The sequence below is a fragment of the Microtus ochrogaster genome, chromosome 10, assembly GCF_000317375.1.
Source record: "Microtus ochrogaster isolate Prairie Vole_2 chromosome 10, MicOch1.0, whole genome shotgun sequence".
In the NCBI taxonomy this organism is placed as follows: domain Eukaryota; kingdom Metazoa; phylum Chordata; class Mammalia; order Rodentia; family Cricetidae; genus Microtus; species Microtus ochrogaster.
The window spans coordinates 64,591,997-64,602,173 of record NC_022016.1 but is presented as its reverse complement, the minus strand read 5'-3'; positions in this window follow the sequence as shown (position 1 = coordinate 64,602,173).

Sequence of the window (10,177 nt, the reverse complement as noted above, 5' to 3'; positions counted from 1 at the left end):
GTGTGTGTGTGTGTGTGTGTGTGTGTGTGTGTGTGTGTGTGTGTGTGTGTGTGTGTGTGTAAATCAGGGGACAACCTCTGGAAGTCAGTTCCCTCCTTCTTTTATATAGACCTGAGAACTGAACTAAAGTTATCCAGCTGAGTATCAAGTGCCGGTATGTGCTGAGCCATCTTTCTGGCCTGACTTTTACTTCTATAAGCACTGAGTGTAGGTAATATATGTTAGCATTTGCAATTTGTTTTTTTCCTAACTAATACTATAGAGAAATGATTTCATTCACATATGAAATATGTACAACTCTCTTCCCTAATGAAAATAAATGCATTCAAATCTGATACTCAAGATCGTCAACACTCTTTCCAATTCTGTCTCTCACATTTTTCAGATGAAAGTAGAGTGTTCCTTGATCATATCACAATTTATGGCTTTGTTATTCTTTTTGTTTGTATATTTTGTCTCTTCTTTATCTGTCAATTATTACCCTTTAAAGGCAGTCCTTACATTAACTCAATAAAATCCTTCTCTGTATCATTATTTTGAAACAAGTTTCTTGTCCATCAAATTTAATTATTTATTTCTTCTAACTAACTCTTACCTTATATTCCATAGAGTATTTATTTGTAGTCATGTTTTATTTCTCTTGCCCCAGAAAGGGAAACTGCAGTTTGATTCATCACTGTATCCTCAGTGACTCACTATAATGCCTAATATTATATTCACTATATGTTTTATCAAGCATACTTCTCTACCAATAAGTTTAATCATAATATCAATTGATGCCACTTAGAAGTGCTATCAAGAAACATTCCTTCTCTGGACCACTTTCAGTTTCTCCCACAGAAGGTTATGCTTATGGATGAGCTGTAGGAATAGTAGGTCTCAAAAAGTCCTGAATATGCACACAGGTTCTTCCATAAGACCCTGAAGCAGTATTAGGAAATAGATTCATCTTCCCTGTTTTTCTTCAAGTGTTAATGAATGAAGTATGACACTGAGATTCCCAGCGGTAAGGCACTGGGACTGACAACAGCAGGAACTATCACAGAGGATATAAGTTACACCCACAACTATGATGTACTCTGTTCATGTGTTATAGGTTTACTTGCTCTTCAAAGGGATATCAAGGAGATGATCATACAAAGAGGAGTCAGTCTTATTGTGCTTATTTTTTTTTAACACAGTGCTTATTTTCTCCCTGCCACTGTTTAGTTCAGTGGGGACAATACTCCCTATTCTAATGATGATTTGTGTTGGTGAGTATACAAAACATTCAGCAGAGTGTCTTTACTTGGTAAATATTTTACAGTAACATACCTTTTAAAATAAGAATGATGGAGTAACTGCTATTAGCCACTATTGGTAGGTTCCAATATCAAGAACAAATGCCCCAGGACATAGCAGAGCCACATTTGTGTCCACAGCTTTCAGTATCAGAGTCTGAGCTCTTATTGGTTCTAACTTCTAGCTGGCTGCTCTGAGGCTCCAACACTACCAGACGCTTCTCCAGAGCCTCCAATTTAAGATAACCACTTTGTATGGGGGATGATTCAACATATGAGGTGAAGGGGTACGTTCAGTCTAAAATACTAACTCTGAAAAGCAAGTACCTCTCCTACCACTCCAGAGAAGAGGACACTTTCTTAGGATTTTTTTGTTCACCTTTCCTCAGACTTGTTTATTGCACGCTATAGTTTATAAACATAATGCTCTGAGGAGGGGAGGTATAAGCTATCCACTTCAACAAACAATACTCGGAGTCATGGCTGTACCGTTTACTGTTGGCAAGACCTTGGACAAGTTATCCAACCTCCTGCCAGGTTAATCTAAGTCAGGCTTTTAAACCTTAGAACCCATGGCCAAGGGCTCTGAGAAACAGTTTTATGATTTCATATTGTATATCTTCTGTTAATACAAGAGTTGGGCAGTTTTGACATTCTTCGAGCTTTGCTGGTCACACTGATTTTTGCTCTAATGGGGCAAACTGAGAAGTTTTTGGTTTGGAGTTTCTTTAAGGGAAATGATGTAAACTCATGAACTAAGTTTGGTGATCTTTCCTATTGTCTGAGAAATGAGAAAATACCAATAAAAATCAAGACAAAAATAAGTACAGCTGACTCACAAAGAAGAGCTGATTTGAACCAGAAAAGGGAAATTCTCCTCTAAGTCCCTGACTTGTACTCTATGAGAACTCTCCTTTGGCTAGAGTTAGTGTCAGTGGTCTGTTCACTACAACAGTGAGCCATTTTGCTTAATCCATTCTGAGAACAGCTTCCTTGCCATCATAATGTTATTGGGAGCCTACCAGAGAAGTGGTGTGGGAGGTCTTTCTGTCTGTGTGTTGCTTTTATTGGTTAATGGATAAAGAACAGCTTTGGACCCATGGCAAGGTAGAACTTAGGTAGGCAGGGGAAGCTGGACTGAATGCAGGGAGAAAGGAAGGGCAGAGTCAGAGGGAAGCCATGGAGCCACCAGAGTCAGAAGTGCCAAAACTTTGCTGGTAAGCCACTGCCACATGGCAATACACAGATGCATGGAGATGGGTTAAATTGAGATGTAAGAGTTAGCCAATAAGAAGCTGGAGATAATGTGCCAAGCAGTATTTTAAATAATGTAGTTTTCTGTGTGATTATTTTGGGGCTGAGAAGCCAGGAACTATCAGCTCTCTCCTCCTTCCTACTACAGCAAAGCCACTCAGACACTGTCTATAGTCAATTGAAAGTCAGCATAGTACTATTGGCTGGTATTACACTCACATATTTGGGACCCCAGTACAGCACCAAGCATTTAGAGTAAGGGCTCTTTTAAGGCAAAACTCCATTCTTCTGTCTCTCTAGGCAACTGCAGGCTGGTGGGGGGTGTGCAGGTAAGCAATTTAATAGAAGCTAAAATAAGCAGTTAGTTTAAGGTGGAAGGAGTTTCTGCACAAGCAGACAGTTTAATAGAAACCAAGGTAAGTTAGCTGGAGCATCTTGACCTCACATTCCTAGAATAAAGTTGGATAATTTTCCCATGTGATTCTCTGTCAGGAATACTAAATTCTAGTGAAATCTAAAGTGGCCTCAGCAAGAATACAAGAGGGAGAGAGTTCTGCATTGTCTTATCCTGTCGCAATAACAGGGAATATAATACATTCTTTGTGTTACTGATATTTAATGAGGTAATATATAAAAAAGTGCCTTGTCCAGTAACTCACAGAAAGTAAACCTTTAATAAAGTTTCTATATGGAGGCTTTGATTCTTTTTTCAGATATATTTACTTGTCAACATCATATTACACTACAAATAATCTATCATGACCACTCTTTCATGAGTGATCATATGCTATATGTCAATGTTCTACATAGAATGAGTGATATGAATAGGACACAGAAGTTATCATTGATGAAAGCAACTGGAAACTCAGGGTAGAAATGATTGTGCAGAAGGGAATAGAGGACACGGGAAGGTAAGGGGAGGACTAACCAAAACAAAGGGAATAGAAAAAAGTCACATGGAGACCTATTTTGCCACCAAATTTAAAATGTACTTTGTATAACTAGGTGTGGTGGTGTGTTTGGAGGCCTTGATGGTTAGATGTTGCAGTCTATCATGGCCTGGCAGCTCCCTCCAAATCTCAGCAACATGAGGGACTTCCTTACCAGTGAGAAGTCCTGCTCTCTACCTGCCTTTATCTAGAGAATGTCTCCAGGCCCAGAGGATTGACCTTATCCGAAAACCATCTCTAAACCTGGTTGCCTGATTTATCTCTTAGTATGGTCCTTGGCGCTGTTTCCTTCTAGAAGTTTCCCCACTCCTGCACGTATGGTAACTAAGACTCGTACTAGGAGCTTTGCTACAAAATGTTACTGTCACTAACCCAGCCTTATAATAGGAGCATGCCACTTAATGCAAATTAGGGTCCCCCCTTTCCCCCTTCCCCCACCCTGCTCTCCTATCCTTTATTTTTCCTATACACCGGAATAAAGTTGAGCTGATTCCCCAGTCATCTTCCAGAGGCCGTCTCCATCATATCCACAATTGTCTAAACCCTGTTCCCCATTTCTGCTCCCTCTACCCTCACAGACCAGCAGTCATGATCCCAAGGAGGAAGGAGAAGCACAATGGTGTATGCCTTTAATCCCAGCAGTCCTACTTGAAAGGTTGAGGTAGGTAAATCTCTGTGAGTTCAAGCCTGGGCAACACATTGAGTTCTGAGCCAGGCAGGGCTAGACAGTGAGAACTTGTCTCTAATAATACTACTTTAATATAAAATAATTATTACTATTTTTATACTAATTATAAGTAATTAGTAACTATTAAATAATACTAATACTAGGTAGTATAAAAATTAGTGATTAGTAATAATAAAATTATTAAATAATTACCACTTAATATTAATAAATGTTAAATAATTATCATTTTGATAGACAGTAATTTTTATTTCAAAATAGTTTGAAGAGAGATAGACTTAATAGGCGAACATAACTAAAGGGATGAAAGAAAAAAATGTAAATTTGTGATATGCACAATGGATTGTTTGTTGGGGAGTCTGAGAGAGGAGTGGGATAAGAACCAGTGGAAGGGGAGACTGATCACAGTGTAGTCATGTTCTTGGATAAAATTGTCAAAAAAAAACATTTAATCAAAATATTGTTTAAAAAATAAAAAAAAGGGGAGAGCGAGGTGAATTACTAAAGAACTAATTACAGCGGCAAGAGTAGCTTCATTAAAAAGTGCTAGTTTACTGAAGAGTGGGTCAATTGATAAGAGACATGGTGGCATAGCTTCCCCCATGGAATCAAATCTGAGCTAATCTTGCAAGTCAGGAGCTGAGCCATGAGGAAGCTTTGCTATTTGTTTCTCAGGCAAACAAAGGGTAGGCAAAGGCATGCAGGAATCCCTGGTGCCAAGGGACTGCAATGCAAACAACTGACTAGGAAGAGAAATACTAGACAAAAAGGCTTAGGGGCCAAACAGGAAAGCCGTAATAAAGAACATTAAGGAGACAAATGTAATGACAGCAACCTTGTGCATGTACTAAATATTTTTAATATCTTTTAAAATATTTTATCCTCATATTTATGTATGTAATTAGTATTATCCAAGACAACCAGATCACGGAAAAGTAAGGTAGCGGTGTGAAGTAGGACCAGTACCATGCTAAGAACTAACTTGGCTCCTGGGCCTGTGTAAGATTGGCCTGTCTGTCCCTGAATTTGCCAATAGAAGCACTAACCTAACCTTCAGTATCTCCCACTGTGACACTGTATAAACATAGGACAGTAACGGAGCAAAAGACAAAGTTACGCTGAGATGAGAGTCTAAGCCACTATCATCTCACGTCCTTGTAAAAAGGAGAGATGTGGATGCATACTCATACCACAAAAGGATACATCATGACCATCAGGTTTATCTACAAGTCAAGAAATAAATGTCCAGGTGGTCAGCAAGCTGTCTGTGGCTAGCAAAGAGGCCCTTTAGACTCTGAAAGAGCCAGCCCTGCCAAACTGCAGGCTGAACTCTGGTTCAGAATGGACATATGTCTTTTACTGAATTTACTCATTTTGTGTCACTTTGGTACTACATAGCCAAAGTGTGTCCATCTTGTCTGTATGCTACAGCCTCCTTTCAGAACAGTGAAAGCTCTAAGAAGAAGAGAAGGGATAGCTATTCTCTGTTCTCTTCTAGAAGCAGCCTGTGCTCCTTTGCCTGGCCAGCTGAATACTCCATTAGACTCCTGGAGGAAAGAGAAAGAAAGAGTGGGAAGGATGCAGGGTAAAAGGAGAAAGAAAGAAAGAAAGAAAGAAAGAAAGAAAGAAAGAAAGAAAGAAAGAAAGAAAGAGATGGAGGGGGGAGGGAACAAAACAGGAAGGAATGAAATCCACATATTTTTTGTAAAACAGCTTAGCATTGATGTCTTCTCTGTGGGTCAGGGACTTCACTACAAAATGCCTCATTTTTATAGATCTCTGATTAAGCCTCTCAAAGAGCAGTTTTTATTACTTCCTGTTTATACACTCATTCCTCTTTAACTTATACGGACCAAAGTGAAGCACTGGAACGGATTCTTGTCTCTGCACCTTTGTCTGATGGTAAATGGAAAGTCCTGACATTTGGGGAGGGGACCTTCTTTGGTTCTCTTATTACAGCCATTCATCTTTCTTTGGGGGAAAGGAGAGAGCTGACATTGAATGGAGACATTTCTGTAGAATCTTTCTCCTGTGACTCATAATCTAAAGCTGCTGAATCCAGGGAAGGAAGCTTTAACCACAGCATTTAATCTTATGGAGACATTTACTGCAGAGCCTCTTGTTTTGGCTTGTTTAATATAAACCACAGGAGAGGTGTTTCTTGGTTCTAGCATTTCATAAAGCAGAGTGAGAGATGAAAGTCCCCAGTCCTGCTTCAGAATCACTGTGTGTTCTGCAGTGCTGTAGGAGAGCTCAGCCTTGAAATACCATCAACAGGAACACTAGCACTAACGACTGTAATGACAACTAAAATCCACAGAGGAACTGTGGCGGAAGAGCTAATGTTTTCTGGAGTCAGGCATACCTGGACTTTCTTTACAGTTCTGACTTCCCAGTTACATTCCCACAAACAAGGTGTCTTTGCTAAGCTCAGCTTCCTCTCTATAAAACAAGAGAATTAATGGTCTTTAGAATGTTGTTATGACTAATACCATGGAGTGTTGATGGTAAAGCTCTTAGCACATGATAAATATCCACAGTGTTATTTGCATTATTACAAATAAATGCATAGTCTATTGCATGCCTGGGACTTATTTGGGGATATTTTCGAGCACCTAGTATGCAACCCAGGAGCAGTTATTATTGTTTGTCTCCACTTTACAGACAAAATAATTAGATAGCATGCTCATGCTTATTGGTTCAGAAGTTGCAAAGCAGAACTTCCCTTGGGTCTGAAAAACATAACAATTTTCATCTTCCTGCTAGTGTTATTAGTTAACATTGGCCATTGTAAAACCTATAAAGTCAAAGGACATAATTCATGGTTCCTTCAAGTTTCACACCAGAGTTTACAGTGACACTGGACATGCCATCTTAGTTAGGGTTTCTATTGTTATGAAGAGACACCATGACCATGGCAACTCTTATAATAGAAAGTATTTAATTGGGTGGCTTACAGTTTCAGAGATTTAGGCCATTATCGCCATGGCAAGAAGCATGGTTGCAGGTAGGCAGACATGGTGCTGGAGGAGCTAAGAGTTCTACTTCTTGATCCACAGGCAGCAAGAAATGAACTGTGTATCCCGATCATATGAGACCTCAAAGCCCACCCCCACATGACACACTTCCTCCAATAAGGTCACACCTACTTCAACAGGGCCACGACTCCTGATAATGCCACTTCCTATAGGTCAAGCATTCAGACACAAGGGTGTATGCAGGCCACACCTATGCAAATCACCATACCATGCAGTTGATTAACTGTGCCCCACATCTGAACCTTAAAGGGAATCTGCACTCTCAAGAGAATCAATGGTGACTTTAGGCGTAACTATTAACAAAGGCCCATCTCAAAATATCTTCAGCAAATGGGACATTGTTCACACCTGTTTCTGACATCCCTAAATCCCATTGCATGCCCAGGAGGACCCAGGCTCTGTGCTGACCCCTCCTTTCCAGATGTTTCGTTCTCAGCTCTGCTTTGCTCCCTTGACCAGCTTTCCTAACAGAGTATTTGAATACAAACATGCACCAAAAGTCTCAGCATCCATCCTCACTGCCTGATCGTCCCTCCAGATGCCAGGCCTCCTTGGTTTCTAAAGTCTGTTGGTCAATAAATAGTCTGATCAGTTTTAAGAAGATGTACTGTTGAAGGAACATTTTAAATGACAGCTTCACAAAGATTATTTGAAACAGAAAATAGCATCTCCAAGAAAGGGAAAGTTATCTAGGAGAATGGAAATTTATACTGAGAAACTCAATCCAGGGAGTGCTCTATTCATTAGAGGTTTAATCGAGCAGAAATTGCTGAGTTTAAGCCGGTAGTAAGATGGGAATATGCAAGCTATGGGCCTCTGGGGCTGCTGAGATCTTTGAGATGTGAGTAGAGGAGAGGTTCTCTTAGAGCTGGGCCTTGGGAAGGCTGAGCAGAAATGTGAAAAGAGGGCTGCAGATGGGAGAGGGAGTTGCCTTTCTATTTTGCTCCCATGGTACTCTACATCATGAAATGTGCCTGTGCCTCCCAACTGCCAGAGAATGAGACCCTGAAGTAAGGACATCCTTCTCTGCCTGCAACTGGCAGCAGAGGCCGCAGTAGAACTGCAAGCATAGCAGACCAGGGGCTGAAGGCAGGTCCTTGAATGTTGGACCTGATACAATATCATTTGGAGTCAACTTAAAGTATCATTACCTACATTTACAGTATTTAAACACAGGACAGAGAACTTAGAAATCTGAGTTGGATGAAAAAGTTATTTAGGGGAGGGATACATTGGGTTACACTGAGTAAGTCTAACTCCACTGGGTGTGTTATCCACTTGATCAGATGTTCTCAACCTGTGGGTCAAACAACCCTTTCATGAGGATCATATATAAAATATCCTACATATAAAATATTTACATTATGATTCATAACAGTAGCAAAATTACAGTTATGAAGTAGCAATGAAATAGTTTTATGGTTGGGGGATACCAGAACATTGAGGAACTGTATTAAAGGGTCTCAAAATTAGGAAGATTGAGAACACTACATTAGAAGTTTGTTCAAACAGAAATTGCAGGGTTTAAGCTGGAATGGACCAATCTATCTTGAGAACAAACTATGTAATTCATGGGCTTCTAGAACTGAAGAGATATTTGAGACATGATCAGAGAGGCCCTGTGATAGCTGAGCTCCTTCACTAGCCTCTGCAGGGTCTTAGTGAGTTCACAACACCCAAACTTCAGTTATTTGTTCTTTAAAATAAAAGTAAATTGTTTAGTTGCCATTTGTCAATAATGCAATATCTGACTCAAATAAGGGATCTTGCATGTAGATGGCATTCAAGGTTATTATTAGAATTTAGTTTATTTTGTGACAGGGTCTCATGTGTAAAGACTTAACCAGAACCAAGGGCCAAGAATGACTTTGGACTTCTGGACCTCCTCTTCTTGGCTTATAGGCACTCACCATCACATCTTTTTTATGTAGTGTTGGGAAAAGAACCCAGGTCTTCATGCTGGGGATTAAACACAGACCCTCATGCAGGCTAGGCAAGTACTCTATCAGCTGAGTTACATCTCCAAGTGTTCTAAATGTATTTAATGTTAACAAATCATCTTGTTTGTTCCTTCTTTGCATCTCTGTACAGCAGGTCCGAAGCACGGGTTAATCTGCAGATCCAACTTTGTACAAGTTTCAGAAAGCAGAAACCTAAGCGGAAGGGCGGGGCAGCAGTTCAGAGGTGAACAGGACAGACTTCTGGCAAGACTCCAGACCCTTTCAGCACAGTCTTCAAAATATCCAGCTTCCTCCTGTCAGCAACCACAGCCTGGGACAACTGCTCCCTCCCCAACCCTCAGGAAGACTGTGGTCACAGGTGAGGAGAAATCTGGTTCCCGCCCAGCAACAACTTCTGTGCGTCCTTAGCAACCGGAGAGCAAGGCCCCTGCCTAGAGCCAGGTCCTGTGATTGGCTGGATTCCGAAGCTCCTTGCCAACATTCTGGGTTGCTTTTCCGACAGAAGCACTCTCACCTCTGAACTTCCTGGGTAGGAAGCTCCACGTTGGTAAGAATGCCTGCCCCTCTGGTCCCTTCTGGGGATGGTCTCAAGGCTGATATCCCACTGTGGGGCAAATAGGAAACCTGATTGTCTCAAATCCCAGTTTTGACTTTTTACACCCACAGCTTCAGAGAACCTGAGGTGGGCTGGATGGGTCTCTTCTGGGCTTTAGCGCTGTACACATTAAGTAAACTGTACTCCAAGGAAGGACCCTGTCCTAGCTGTTAGAGCAGAACACTGGAGAGACCTCCACCCTCTCCTTCCCCCTCCAATCTGGAAGACTTTTGTGAGAAAGCATTTGGGTCTCGATTTCTCAATTGGCGAAGCCAGTGTTTAAATTAGAGCAAGTTCTAGATGCCTTTTGAATTCTCTGGAAAGAAGTGGTCAGCCGGGTTCACCTATCACCAGTCTGGCTTAAACATCCTGGGTTTATCTTCAAGCAGGTTTTCTTTTCTGTCCTTTTCTTTT